At 42.4% G+C, this 13,640-nt stretch overlaps 1 protein-coding gene across 1 annotated transcript in view; it reads right to left on the bottom strand.

Annotated features, from left to right (window-relative positions):
- Positions 1–13,640, bottom strand: part of SND1 (staphylococcal nuclease and tudor domain containing 1) — a 409,554-nt gene that overhangs the window by 248,831 nt on the left and 147,083 nt on the right. The gene's annotated exons all lie outside the window — the stretch shown is intronic.

The following is a 13,640-nucleotide window of genomic DNA, read 5'->3' as shown; positions in this document are numbered from 1 at the left end:
GAGCTACTATAAGCTAAGAATGTTGAAGGTCTAATCACCTGTGAGGAAGGGGAAGGAAAATGGAAGGCAGAGAGATGGAAGGGAAAAGGAAGAATAAACTGAGGGAGGGAGGAAAACAACAAGGAGGGTTGAGAGAGAGAAGGAAAGGAAGGGGGGCTTTGTGTCTGTAAAATGTCAATACCACTTTCACTCTCTCAGTCGTAGAGAAAATAGTTAAGTCTACTTAGACTTAGTGATCCTGTTACCATTTTCCCTTTGGAAAGCTATGATTAGTGACCACCAAACCAGAAAAACTGAAGAGCAGCAACACGATCCATCTTTGTCTTTCATCTTCAAAAACTTCATACATGGAGAATTCAAACCACATGCAGCTGTTCTTCCACATAGCTGGCAACGCCACTGGCAAGAAGAGAAACTGGTGGACAACGTGGAAGTGTGGAAAAGTGCCCGGCTGATGTCAAGGAATCAAGCATTCTGATGGATTTGGCTTCTAAAGCCATCATTTTAAAATTTAGTGAATTGATGAATAATGGAAGGAAACAAACACCAGCTCTCAAAAGGGTGAAAATCATTTGAAGACATAGGTCCTAGGAAAGGAGAAAAGAGGCCCTTGCCCCAAAGGAAACTAGACTGTAACCCCAACTGTAACAATTTAAACATTTCAGAGGAAAAGATATAAAAGATGCTCTGCCTACAACTCAGTAGCAGAAGCACAAGTAGGAAAAGAATGAATTGAATCTCCTAGCCTTCTCTTGAGGACGGAGAAAACTGGTGAATAAGAGACCATTGGAGCCGCTTCACAGAGGTGGTAAAGAACTACTATAGTTCCCCCAACAATCTTCTCACATTCAATGCTCTTAGTAAGTATAAAGAACCACCCAGTGGTCAGACGACTCAGGTGTGTGTGTGTGTATCACACACTTACACACCTACCCTCCTCAAATCTTATCATTTTATCTACCACAGGTATTCACATTCATTGACATTTGAAATAAACTTTTGGTAGCAAAAGATTAAACTTTCAGAAATGAAAAAGGATTAGGTAGGTCAATTAGTGCTAACAGGGCAAAACATCTTCACTACTAGGTTAAGGAACCAGATCTCTGGGATTGCCAGTCCACTCCCCTTTCACAGATAAGGAAAATAAGGACTAATATTAAAGAACCCATCCAAGGTCATGGAGTTAGGACAAGATGCACTTCAGGTCTGGGGGTCCAGGCACCCAGGGTTTTTCTGCCTTCCACCTATCCTGTGAGGTGAAGCCAGCTTCTTTACGGTGGCCCTCCCAGAGTCTCTACTAGGAGAAATACACATTTGTCAGTAAATGTTGTTTGAGTCTGATTAGAGATATTAGGATGACTAATTGAGGCCTTCTGGATTTTGTTTTTTTTTTAAGATTATCTTTTTAGAGGATGGAAAATAGATTCCTTCACATTTCACAATTTAAGAAAACAAGGAACACTGAAAGAAAGGAATTCATCCCTAGTGTAAGAATATGAACATATACAATCTTCAGCTGCCTATCTTCCTCCTGCCTCTGAGGTCACAGAAATGTCCTACCTCTTCACTGTAATGTGGGCTGATAAACTGTGGACAAGGCTGGAAGTCCGCATTTGAGATACTAGTTTGTATTTCCATCCTAAGGAACTTAAAACAGTTCTTTTCTGCCCCGTCCAAAAGTTACTCCTAACACAGTGCTCTGCTTCCATTCCTTTACTATCACACTGGAAGAATCATGACTGTCAAAACACTGTACCCTTTTTACAAATAAGGAAACAGAGGCTTCAGGAACACTCAGACCATATACTTAAGATTACATCTCTTAGCTGTTGAGATTCAGCCAGAAAACTAAAGAAGTTCTCCATCTGCATGTGGTACCATTTCACCAAAACTTGTTCACCTAATTTCTAATCAGTGCTCAAGTCATTTCTGTGATTTTCGTCCTTCCTTTCTTCCATTCTTTTTTTTTTTTTAAGATTTTATTTATTTGAGAGAAAGAATGACAGAGAGAGAGAGAGCATGAGAGGGGGGAGGGTCAGAGGGAGAAGCAGACTCCCTGCCGAGCAGGGAGTCCGATGTGGGACTCGATCCCGGGACTCCAGGATCATGACCTGAGCCGAAGGCAGTCGCTTAACCAACTGAGCCACCCAGGCACCCCCTTTCTTCTATTCTTTATTTTCTCTTCCCTTCCAACTTTTTTTTTTTTTTTTTTAATAAATAAATAAAGCAGGGCCAGAGGTTTAGAGGTGGTAGAAACCCGGCCTAGTGGAGCTCAGTCAGATGCTCAAACTGGCCTTCTCCTTTCTCAGCACTCCACCATGCATCAAAGTCAAGCCTGCCAGGCTCAGTCGGAGGAGCTGGGCTCAGCAGCAACTTGCCAGGCTTAAAGGTACCCCATACACTGCAGAAATGGCAAAGTGGAGCAAGTCAGCGACTTATTTCCAATTCATTCAGACTATTACTGGAGAATAAGGATATTATGAACCCCAAGTGAAGGGGGATAGGAACAGCAGGGAGTAGACAGGGCCATCAAGCTTCTGTCATTTAGAGCTTTAAAATAATGGAGATTCAAGTCAACAAACACTAATTCTGCATACTAAATCCCCTCTGTCAGATCATTTTAAAAGAGAACAAATCAGAGATGCTGCACATTTTCGATTACGGAGTAGAGACACAGAAACAGCCGCAGACAAGACCTCTGGCGCTGGGGAAGGACCGCTCAGGCAGCCGCAAGACTCCAAAGAGCAACCTGACGGTAAGGGCTGGACTACATAACGCATGGAGCATACTACCACCGATCCGGTGGAGAGGTGAGTTCATAGTCGTAATCCATATACAGGAATCCAAGAGAAAAACATATTTACTTTATGTATTTTTAATGCCTTCATGTGTCTCAGACAATGCTATGCCTAAAGTTTCACTGGTCAGGCTCAAAGTCTTTATCAGTATGAGGAAATTAAAGAAAGCAGGTGACAAGGAAACCAGTTCCAAAGCTTAGAACTACAGGGTGAGCTTTCTATATCCCTTCTCTCTATCTAGATATCCCCAATCTTTCTTAAGACCTTCTAGGTATCAGTTTACAAATCCCACCTCTTCTGTGAAGACTTAATGGGGATTGAACTCAATTCCTAACATTAGGGACCAAGAGCTGAAGAAAAGACCAGCTCTTTGCCCTGTAAGGCTGGGGGAGGGAGGTCGGAACTGGGTATTGCTCTTGAAGAAGTGGGCACAAAAGTATACTAGGAGGACAGAGAGCCCAGACTTCACATGGGGAGCCAGGAATCCAGGACAGTGGTAAGATTCTTACAGAAAAACAAGTGTGAAGGCAAGAAGCTGTGAAAAGGCTGGGCCGTGTCTATGGAATGGGGAGAAGTTTGTTGTGACACATTATATGGATAGTAAAGTAGGAAGTAAGACTGGAAATGAAAGCAAGATCCTTAAATGACATTATGATATTTTATAAACAACTGTCTTTCCTTTGATTTTATGGTCATTGAAGAAATGAGATACTTTTCTGCAGGCATCTGGGGATCCCGAGTTTGTGAAAGGAACAGAAGTACTCAGGTAGAAAGCAATCTGACAGCAATGTCAAAGACTGCAAAGACCAGAAGGAGCAGACCAACCACCTAAGGTGGAGTTGCAGTAATTCAATTGAGATATATGGGCAAACAGACTAAAAGTCAAGGGAAGAATCGTGAAAAGGAAGATCTGAAAGAGCTAACTGTGGCAGAATCAGGCAAACTTAGGATGAGGATAAGGAGACTGTGGACGCTAAAGTTCAGGACAATGGGCAGGGGAGACATTATTTAAGATCAACTACAAAGGTAGCCAAGGCAGTCTGTGGGCAGGAAGAAAAATCATATGGAGACCACGAGCTACATTTTGGACATAAGAGATGTCACCTATTTACTGGAATCTGTATTTGAGTACCCAGTGGTCAGCAGCTGGAACAGATCTGTAGGAAGAGAAAGAAGTTAGGAGTGGAAGCATTCCTAAGAGTCAGCAGTACGTGCTGCAGCTGAAGCCGGTAAGTGCACAAGGTCACACAGCAGGTGAGAACACTCTTGTTTCTGAAAGACAACTATGATCTGTACAATCCACATTACTATTAATCCAATATTGCCAAGAGACACATTTCTGTTATCTCACCAGTTATTCAAATCTGTTCCTATTCAACTTCACACACGTTATGTAATCTTGTCTGAGTTAGATTATAAGCAACTTGTGACACAGATGACATTTCATTCATCTTTACTTCCCCTCCATAAAGGTACCTAATAACCGTATGTGCCTTTTCTAAAATATTAATTCCACGAGAACAGGTGTTTGTAAGGCTCCATCCCTAATGCCTAGAACAAGGTATAGCACAAAGTAGTTGCTCAAAAAATATCTGCTACATGAATAAAAATGAATTGATTTCACTAGGCTACCACCTCTGGTCTTAACATATCAAGTGATTAGGCATGCCAAAGCTTTAGGGGCTGAGTCCTCAAAGAGAATAAATCTACTTGAGCTTTGTCTTCACAAGAAGACTACCTGCTCATCTGCCCAGCACAGCCCAGTCCAAACAAACACTTGTTGAAACCAGAAGAGGAGAGAAGGCAAAATTGCAAGGAAAATACCTTGCTCAAAAAGGCCTGACTGAAGACAAAACCTGAGATTCCTAGTTACCGAAGGAAATGCATGCATAGTTCTGCAGTCAAAACGTTAGACATGGTGCTCCAGAAAACAGACTTGTAATTATTCCTAATGTTCTATTCATCACCCTTGAATGGGATGAGAATGGTTCATCAAAAGCTATTGCCAGGAATGATTCCGTCCCAGAGGATGCCATATTTCAAACTGCTGCTAATTATTGAAGCAGAAGTGATCGAGACCCTGAATATGGCAGCCTTCTTAAGAGGACAGCAGCATTCACCCCCAAGGAAGAGAAATAGGACAAGTGTGAGGGTGAGCCTACAGACAAAACTGGAAACACACTCAAGTCTAATCAATTACTCTATAGCAGTTGTCAGTTGGCCTGGAGATGACAATGCATAAAGCCATAAGTAATGACGAAAGAATGAACACAAATATAAAAAGCAAGACAAGACAGGCAGGGGACCAGGGGTGAAAGAACATCACACATTCAAACCCTTTCCAATGGATCAGTTTTGCAGAGGAGCTCGTTACCAAAGTACAAATCCAGAAACAAAAACTCTAACCAAGAGCCAAATGGCCAGATACATGAAGAAGCTAACCTACTTTCCTACTTTATCACTTTCCTAGGGCTGCAGTAACAAAACCCCACAAACTGGCTGGCTTAAAACAACAAAAATTCATTCTCACAGTTCTGGATATTTCAGGTTTGAAATTAAGTCGCTGACATGCTCCCTCTGCAGGGAAGAATCTCTCCTTGCCTCTTCCTAGCTTCTGGTGGCTCCTGCCATCCTTGCATTCCTTGACTTGCAACTGCGTCACTTCAATCTCCACCTCCATTGTCACATGGACTTCTGATGAGGGTACCAGTCATTGGGTGTAGGGCCCACCTGACCCAATCTAGTATAATCTCATTTTAACTTAAATTATATCTGCAAAGACCCTATTCCCAAATAAGATCATATTCAGAGGTTCCAAATGGGCAAAAATTCTGGGGGGTGACTATTCAGCCCACTACACCTATCATCATGAAAACACCAGGAAAGCCCGTCCAAGCCAGCCATCCCCAAGAGACAGAATTGCAGCACGTTAGAAATACCTGAAAATTTGCCAAAGAAAAGAAAACTAGCAAATGAAAGCAAGAAGGCAGTTCCAGGTATCAATAAAAGAACTTGCTTTCAGATAAGAGCAAAAAACTTCACTCAGATTTTAAACATGCTAAAACAAGGAGCTTACAACTACATGGCCCCAATTACAAAGATGTAGCCCTAAAATACCATTTCTAACCCCCAGTTGTGAAGAGTCAACGGAACTTCCACCTTAGAGCCAACAAACACTTTTGTATACTACCTTCTTGTACATGCACAGGTTGTTCATACCCTCGGAAAAGAAATACACAAGCCACCAGAAGTATTAGTCTAACTTTCTGAACATTAAAAAAAAAAAAAAAAAAGCAGAGGTCACACAGAAAGAAACCCTGGAAAGTCGGTGCTTAAAAATGTAACTCGCCAATTCTAAATAATGTGTTATTTTGCAAACATACAAGATTTTTGTTTAAGTTTTTTTCTTATTAGAAAAGTTATAAGTACTATCTCTGTATAGATCCTTTTAAGAAGAAACTATTGGAGAAAAAAATATTGAGAAAAGATAGCAAGAGTCGAGTTTCCTTTCCAACTGAACACATCTGTACCCCATGTCACCTGACACTTTTCTACAACATAAGATATTCTGTACACTATCATAGAGCCCAAGTGTAAAATAATCCATTCTCTGTAAACCAGGAGGTATAAGAAGTTTGAGGATTTGCAATTCAGCACATTTTGTAAGGTTTTTGGCACATAAGGGTTATTTTTAAAGAGGGAAAAAAAGCCTGTCCTCTCCCTACCCCCAAACACAGCTGAGCTGATTCAGCACAAATCTCCCCTTAAAATAAAATCCTAGTTTCCAGAGAATAAGCATGGAAAGTTCCAGCCCCAAGGACGACATTTCAGAAACCTAGCTGAAAAGATTAGGAGTGGGTGGCTTAAGAGAGACTGACCACAAATCATGTTCTAAACGTAAGAACTATCACCAGAAAACTGCGAGCAACTTGGGAGTCCAGGGAAGAAAGTCTTTAATAATAAGCAATGTAACATATGAGTATTACCCAGAGATATGAGAATCTCAAGGATTCTGGTAGCTAGTGAATCATTTCCCACAGGTGAGCATACAGAAATTTCCAGGAATGCAGCTGAAGGTTTTAGTTTCTTCATTTAACTTAGAGATGCTTTCTGAAGAGGATATTACAATATACATCACACAAATACTACACTTCACCAAGGAGCAATGTGCTCAGCTCAACGCCCTGATGGCCCCTAAGGCGCAGAGGTACTTTTCACAATCTGCAGATAAAACATTCAAGAGCTCATTACCAAAAAGAGCATTGAGGTGGCAGCAGGTAGAAAGCTACCCTGCCCAGAACAGCGAAATTTCCAGAAACAGACAACTCTACAGTTTTGTTAATCACCTTCACCAGACAAGGGAACTGAGTCCAGGTCATTCCCCAAACCCACAGGATAAAGGGCATCTAGGTGACTCCTGGTCTCCAGTGCATACTGACACATTGCCTTCATGTCTAAGTGGGAGAAGTCTTACTAGAAAAAAGCATAGTCAGAAATTACGAGTCATTCAAAACATCTCTTGATCTGGTGAGTATCTACAGTCATTTATTCGAAAACTGGACAGCCACGTTGATGGTAACAGCTGGCACAAAGAAGGCAAGGACACGCAACCTTGTATAAACCTGTCAATTTACATCACAATGCATTCACAACCTGAGGGCCTGTTCTGATCATTAATGTAAGGGACTTTTCCATAGCGTGAGTGAATCAAATTAATATGAAGTGGGAAATGTGGAGATGACAAAGGGAATGTTTATAAAAACCAAACTAAAACACATCAGAGGTAATTAAGAACAAAAATCCCCAGACTGCCAGCTTTGCGCTTAACGCAGCTGATTAAGAACACACTGCAAAAGACAGAACTTACAAGTGTTTTGAAGGGAAAGGACAGCCCTGTTAAATAGCCAGCAAGGAGTGAAGGAGTTCCTCCTCAAGAAAGCGCCAGACCCTTGAAGAGCTTTCACAGGCTGAGTGAAAAACTGCTTCTGCTAAGGAATGTCACCCCAAGTGCCTTCAAAGATCTGTCCTTGCACAGGGAAATGAGCAGTGAGTGTGCTCCTCAATCTCTCCCTGGCTCTGGGCCAAGATAAAAAAGCAACCTGACCTTTCCTTTCTCCCAGATGCTCCCAACTCACACCTACACCAAGAGATCGAAAAGGAAATCAAGCTTCAACACTGGCTTAGCAATGTTCCCCACGACCTCACAACTGTCTGTGTAACTAGCAGAAGAACATGCAATCTGACACAAGTTTCTCTGAAGAACAATTTGATGAAACATCACTTCACAGGGGCATCTCAAAGACTAATGAGATCATGTCTAGAGAGCTGAAGGCATTCCGAGGGCTGATCTATGGTGCTCTTGCCACCTGTTGATATCTGTAGACCAGGATGATACAGTGAAAGAGAATCAACTTCTTGTAGCACGTAACGTATGTGTTATATACAAGAACTGACATTATCCCAAAAGGGACCGTGACCCAGGTTATCTATGTTATTCAATACACACAACATGGAAGTGGGTCTTTCTAGACAGCCTTTAATTTAGCAACTAAATGCACAGACACCTGGATAAAACAATTTCTATGAGCTTCCGTTTCTTTACCTGTAAAAATAGGAATACATGCATACATCTTGGGAGGGAGGTGAAAATTAAGTAAAGTTAAATAAAAGTGAAAATATTCAGTGCTTACCACGAAGAGACAATTCAATAAATGACAGCCCTGACCCTGTTACGCTCAAATGAGCATTATGTAAAATGTCTTAAGAAGTCTGTCTAGTTCACAGTACAAATTGGAATGGCATGAAAATCATAGAGAGGTGTTCACCAAATCGCAAATGAGCCACATCTTCTATAGTTGGCATCCCAAGGAAACAAGGCTATTAACAGTAGTTGGGCTGCCAACCAGTTCTTAAAGCACATTAACCCAGAAGAGAGGGAAGATCATTTACATATAATATCAACCATTTCCAGATTGACTTTAGAGTTCAGAATGAAGAGACAATCTCATGCTACTTCTTCCATATCTGGCTAACCCTAGGCAAATCAGGTAGGACCTATTTCTAGCTCCCTTAATATATTCTTATCTGGGTCCACACAGCCTTCAACCTAATGCTCCCATTTTCCCCTGAAGTTAATTAATTTAGAAGAAATTTACTGAGCACCTACTGTGCATCATAAATTGTATATACGGAACCCTGGGGTGGTGAGCAAAACAGATGTAGGCCCCAGTTGGCCTAATAAAATGAATCTGATGAGAGATATTAACACAAAATACATTAAGGTGTGAAAAATTATGTACAAATTATCAGAAGCGGGGTTGTTTGGGGACAACTTGCCCCAGGAAGTCACGTTTAAATTGAATATGAAGGATAACTGTAAGATAAATAAGGGGAAAGGAGGACAAAAAAAGTATCCCAAAGAGAAGAAACTGCAAGTGCAAAAGCCCTGAGGTGACAGCATAATGCATTTCAGAAACCTAAAGGCGGCCAGAAAGGTGGCCAGGAGGTGCATGAGAGAAGGGGGTAAGGGCTTCTTTCTGGGAAGGGGTAAGGGCTTCTTTCTGGGAAGCAGGCTAGAACCAGATTATGCTGGACCTTGTAGGCAACAGGAAGCAATGGGAAGCCAAAAGTGTGTCATTGGTGAAGCTCCCTTTAGCTGCAGGTGCAGAACAGACTGGAGCGGGAAAGAATGGCTGCAGGCTCCAGGAGTCTCGGTGAGGGGCATCTGACACAAGGCTGCAGCAGCACAATAGAAGGAAGAGGAAACACACACATCTACACAGCAGGAGTTGGTGAGGGGTTGGGGTAGAGGGGTAAAGGAAGGGGGGGCATCAAAGATGTCTCTGACAGCAACAGAATGGCATGATTTCCAGGACACTGGACGAGTCCAGAGTTTCTGACAGAATACCACGAGTTCAGACTTAATGAATCTTGGTGCAAAGATCATTTCCACCTACCCCAAAGAGCTCCATGCCTTCAAAGTACAGACTTCAGGAAAGAAAGGTTTCCAAAAGAGAAGAACCATCTAATGCAATATGAATTTGAAATAACTGCCAGTATTATTTATAGGCCAATAACTTCCCAACTGTCTGCATTTATCAAGAAAAACGCTCCATTTTAAGTGCCTAAAAAAGAGTCAGCCTAGTTCACAGAACACATTTTGATGGCATGAAAGCCAAAGTTGGCTGTTAGTTTACAAATGAGCCTCATCTCCAAATGTGCTTATTCAACAAACACTGGCAAAAACATTGAGGGAGCAAAGACATATTTTGGGGCCGAGGACTGTGGAGATAGGAGAAGTGCGGACTGAGCATATAGTGCCAGGCCTGAGGCTTCTCTGCACTCCTGCTTCTTGCAACCCCATCTCTTCCACTCGTCCATTTTTGACCCCTCAATTGTCCAAGCAAGTTCCAAGTCCGAACACAATAGTTCCCATGGTGATGGAAATTGTACAATTAAGGGACAGGAGTTAGTGATTCATAGGTCATTTGTAAATGCTGTATTACATGGATTTAAAATACTCTGAGATTCTACTTTAGAGATTCTATGAGACAGCTGGAGAAAATTCCCAGCGAAGATCCCAGTTATTATCACCTTCTTCCACTGAGCACAAAATGATTTAGGCACACAAACTCTTCCTGTCAATGGGCTGGCCTTCTCTAAGCATTGAGAAAAATATGTATATACACAGGAAGACATTGCTCCTGCTACTAGAAGAGGACTGTCGCCCTGGTTATTTTAGGACATCAATCTCACCACCTTATACACACCTAGGATGTCATGCCACAAAACTAAAAGATGTATGAAAGTTACCATGGATTCCATTTCTCCACTATGTTAGGGCCATGAAGAACCCCAGAAGAAATTAGCGAGACAGTTCTTCACCAGACATTCTCCTTAGTCAAGATTTTAGTGTAAGCACAGATGGTAGATGGTAAACAGAGGATGGGGAGGGAATTCTACCAGGCAGTATGGCAATTCAGACAGCTTCTGAAACACTTCCAACATACACACGTATTCTTGCACGTCTCCCTCAAACCAGAGAACACACACACACACACACAAACATACATTTTACACAACACATATACACTTTACACATACACAAACTGCACAAGGAGACACTCATTTTGTGGAAGCTGGAAACTTGATGCCACATCTAACCAGATACCACTCAAATCTGTGCAATGGGATGATGTCAGTCAAATAGTTGCACATTGATTCACATCTCTTGACCTCAGAGCCAGTTTAAAAAAAAAGTAACTGTTAGATTCTATAAAAAAAGGCAGCACTATTAAACAAGACAACACAACTTACCTGACTGGCATCTGGAAAAACATGAAAGGTTAATATCATCCTAGATTCTTATAAAAATCCCATGAGAAAGGGAAGGCAAATACTATTCCCAGTTCACAAGTGATGAAACCAAGGCTCAGAGAGGTGCACGGTTACTTTAATTAAGGCACTTGGCCAGAATTGAATCTTGGGAGTGAATCAAAGTGAACTTCCATAACCGAAATGGAGACCATTGAACCTAACGAAGCATCTTACCAGTTTACCTTCAATCTTATTTCTCTATATTCTAGAAACTCCTCAAAACTGTCATATTATAGACTCTCTGGGATGGTCAAATAATAGTCTGGGCAGAGAAGATGATTTTACCTCCATTATCTTGCTTAAGCTGTGACAGGCTGCCCTAATCAGCTTTCGTACACAGAGGCACATAGGCACACAGGCACACATGCTCCCTCTCGGTGCCTCTTAATCACCATGTGCCATGCTGAACAGCTGTGGAGGTCTGAAGGGAATTGGCAGAAATGTGCAATGATGTGCTAGCCACCCCCCTGAGGCAGCAACTGCCCTGCCTGCTCCCAAACTCGAGAGAAAACCTGGGTGTTCGCTGTCGCAACTGAAGGGCCCAAAAGACAGGCAAGTGGTTTCAGGTGGTGAGTCAGGAAAAGCAGTCTGCATCAGGAACGTTCCAGCCCAGCAGAGCTGAGCAGCATCCTACTCCCCGTGCAGGGCTACAGTATTCATCATTTATACAATGTCACCGTGGGGGACAAACCTGGGCTCAGCACAAATTGAATCCAATCAACTCTTATGCAGAAGAACCAGTACACAAGGCTTCTCCCACCAAGAAGGAACCTAATTGCTTAAGAACTGCCACCATATCTGACACATGGGATCAGTCCTTCTATCCTGAGATAGAGGTCTTTACAGAGGGCTGGCACATACCGTTTGAGAGCAGAACCCTTGGCTAACCTTCTGGGACCACTCAGCATCAGCTGCAATAAGCTGTGATCTACGCTCCCAGGGATGAAACAGAATCAGGTGAGGGCAACATTCAAAGAAGCCAGGTGGGTGCCATACCACATGGCGCGCAAACAGTTGCGTAGGAATCAAATAAGTGCTGCCCCCCCCCCCCGTTACTTTTGGATGGATTTCCATAGAAATCCACACTCTTGAGGAATTCCTTGTTTGCTTCTATGCTATTGTTTATGGGCCAGCAAATGAGCGATAGGTTATAAAGTTGGTGAAATAGAGATGTCGACATTAGATCAGATAATAGGAGATCTAGAAATTGAAAGAGGCCTAAAGCCATCATTCGCACTACACTTCATGAATGAATACAGCATTCTGTCAAGTTTTACACAATGACAAATGAGCCTTTTCTCTGAAGGAACCTGAGGAGATTTAACACTCATTTTAGGGAATCCAGTTTAGTTTCTCTACTTCAAAATCAGCAATTTCATCCCATGCCAACTTTAAAAATCTCTTTGCTATAATTTATATTTCTAGTGACTATGGTATATAATAAAACTGGTTATGTTTATGACAGACTACTCTGGCCTTAGTGCAAAAGCCAGAGCCTTATGAAACCTGTTACATCATTAAAAATCTGCATTTAGGTAAAGAATGCTAATGTGGCATTAATGTGTGTTAAGGGCAGATTATACAGAATGGCCTTATCTTTCTCAAGACATGAGAAAAATCAGACCCAAAACATGGTATCTTCCCAGAAGAACCCTCACTGAAGCAAAGTACAGAAAAGACAAATCACAGTCCCTCCCTGAACAGATTTTCTTCAACCACCATCAAAGGAACTACACCACTCATTTCCTTTGTTCATCGAGGACACAGACACCTGCCCAGGATATTTAGGGTGGGGAGGTCAGGGAAAATAGGGAATGCTCAGCAGCTCACTCTCAGCCTCCCAAAAAGGCAAGTTCTGCAGCTGGTCACAGAATACACGCTCTAAGAACACACGAAAATGCACTCTTAGGGCCTCTGGGCTGTTGCACCAGACCAGAAAGTCCCCATGCTGCACCACAAGCTCCACAGAAACTATTAGGAAACCACACAATCGTTCCCCGGCAAGGCTGCCCTAGCACCTGCAGTAGAAGCTACAGGAAGTATGACAAGCTGAACAAGTGGAGGTGGCTTATGCACCACAGTGCATTTCAGTAAGCATGCTCCCGTTCCAGGAGAGCCCCTCTTCTCAACAGCCAATCTATTCCTCAGGAGTAAGGGAGGCAGAAAAAACCGGCAACCTTCCCTCAATAGCATATCCCACAGCACCGACTTTTAATGGAGGTGGCTGAAGAGAACAAGGGAGCCAAGTAAATGAAGCTCGGGGCAATATGCAATTATTGAAACTGGAATTGAGCCTGGACCTTGGAAAGAACATGCTGTGAGAGCTTTGGCAATCACACTGTGGTCAGGGCCCCAATTTTAAATCTCTCCCACGGGATACCACTTCCTGAGACACAGCCACGCCCCTCTTCGTATCAAAGTAATTCCGCTTGACTTGGCAGAGGGGTGTCATCTGTTGGTCTCTGG

Source organism: Callorhinus ursinus, unplaced genomic scaffold, assembly GCF_003265705.2.
Source record: "Callorhinus ursinus isolate GAN/ISIS: 27379988/994484 unplaced genomic scaffold, GSC_fseal_2.0 scaffold12, whole genome shotgun sequence".
Classification (NCBI taxonomy): domain Eukaryota; kingdom Metazoa; phylum Chordata; class Mammalia; order Carnivora; family Otariidae; genus Callorhinus; species Callorhinus ursinus.
The sequence above is the reverse complement of the archived record's forward strand: the minus strand, read 5'-3'. Positions and strand labels throughout refer to the sequence as shown.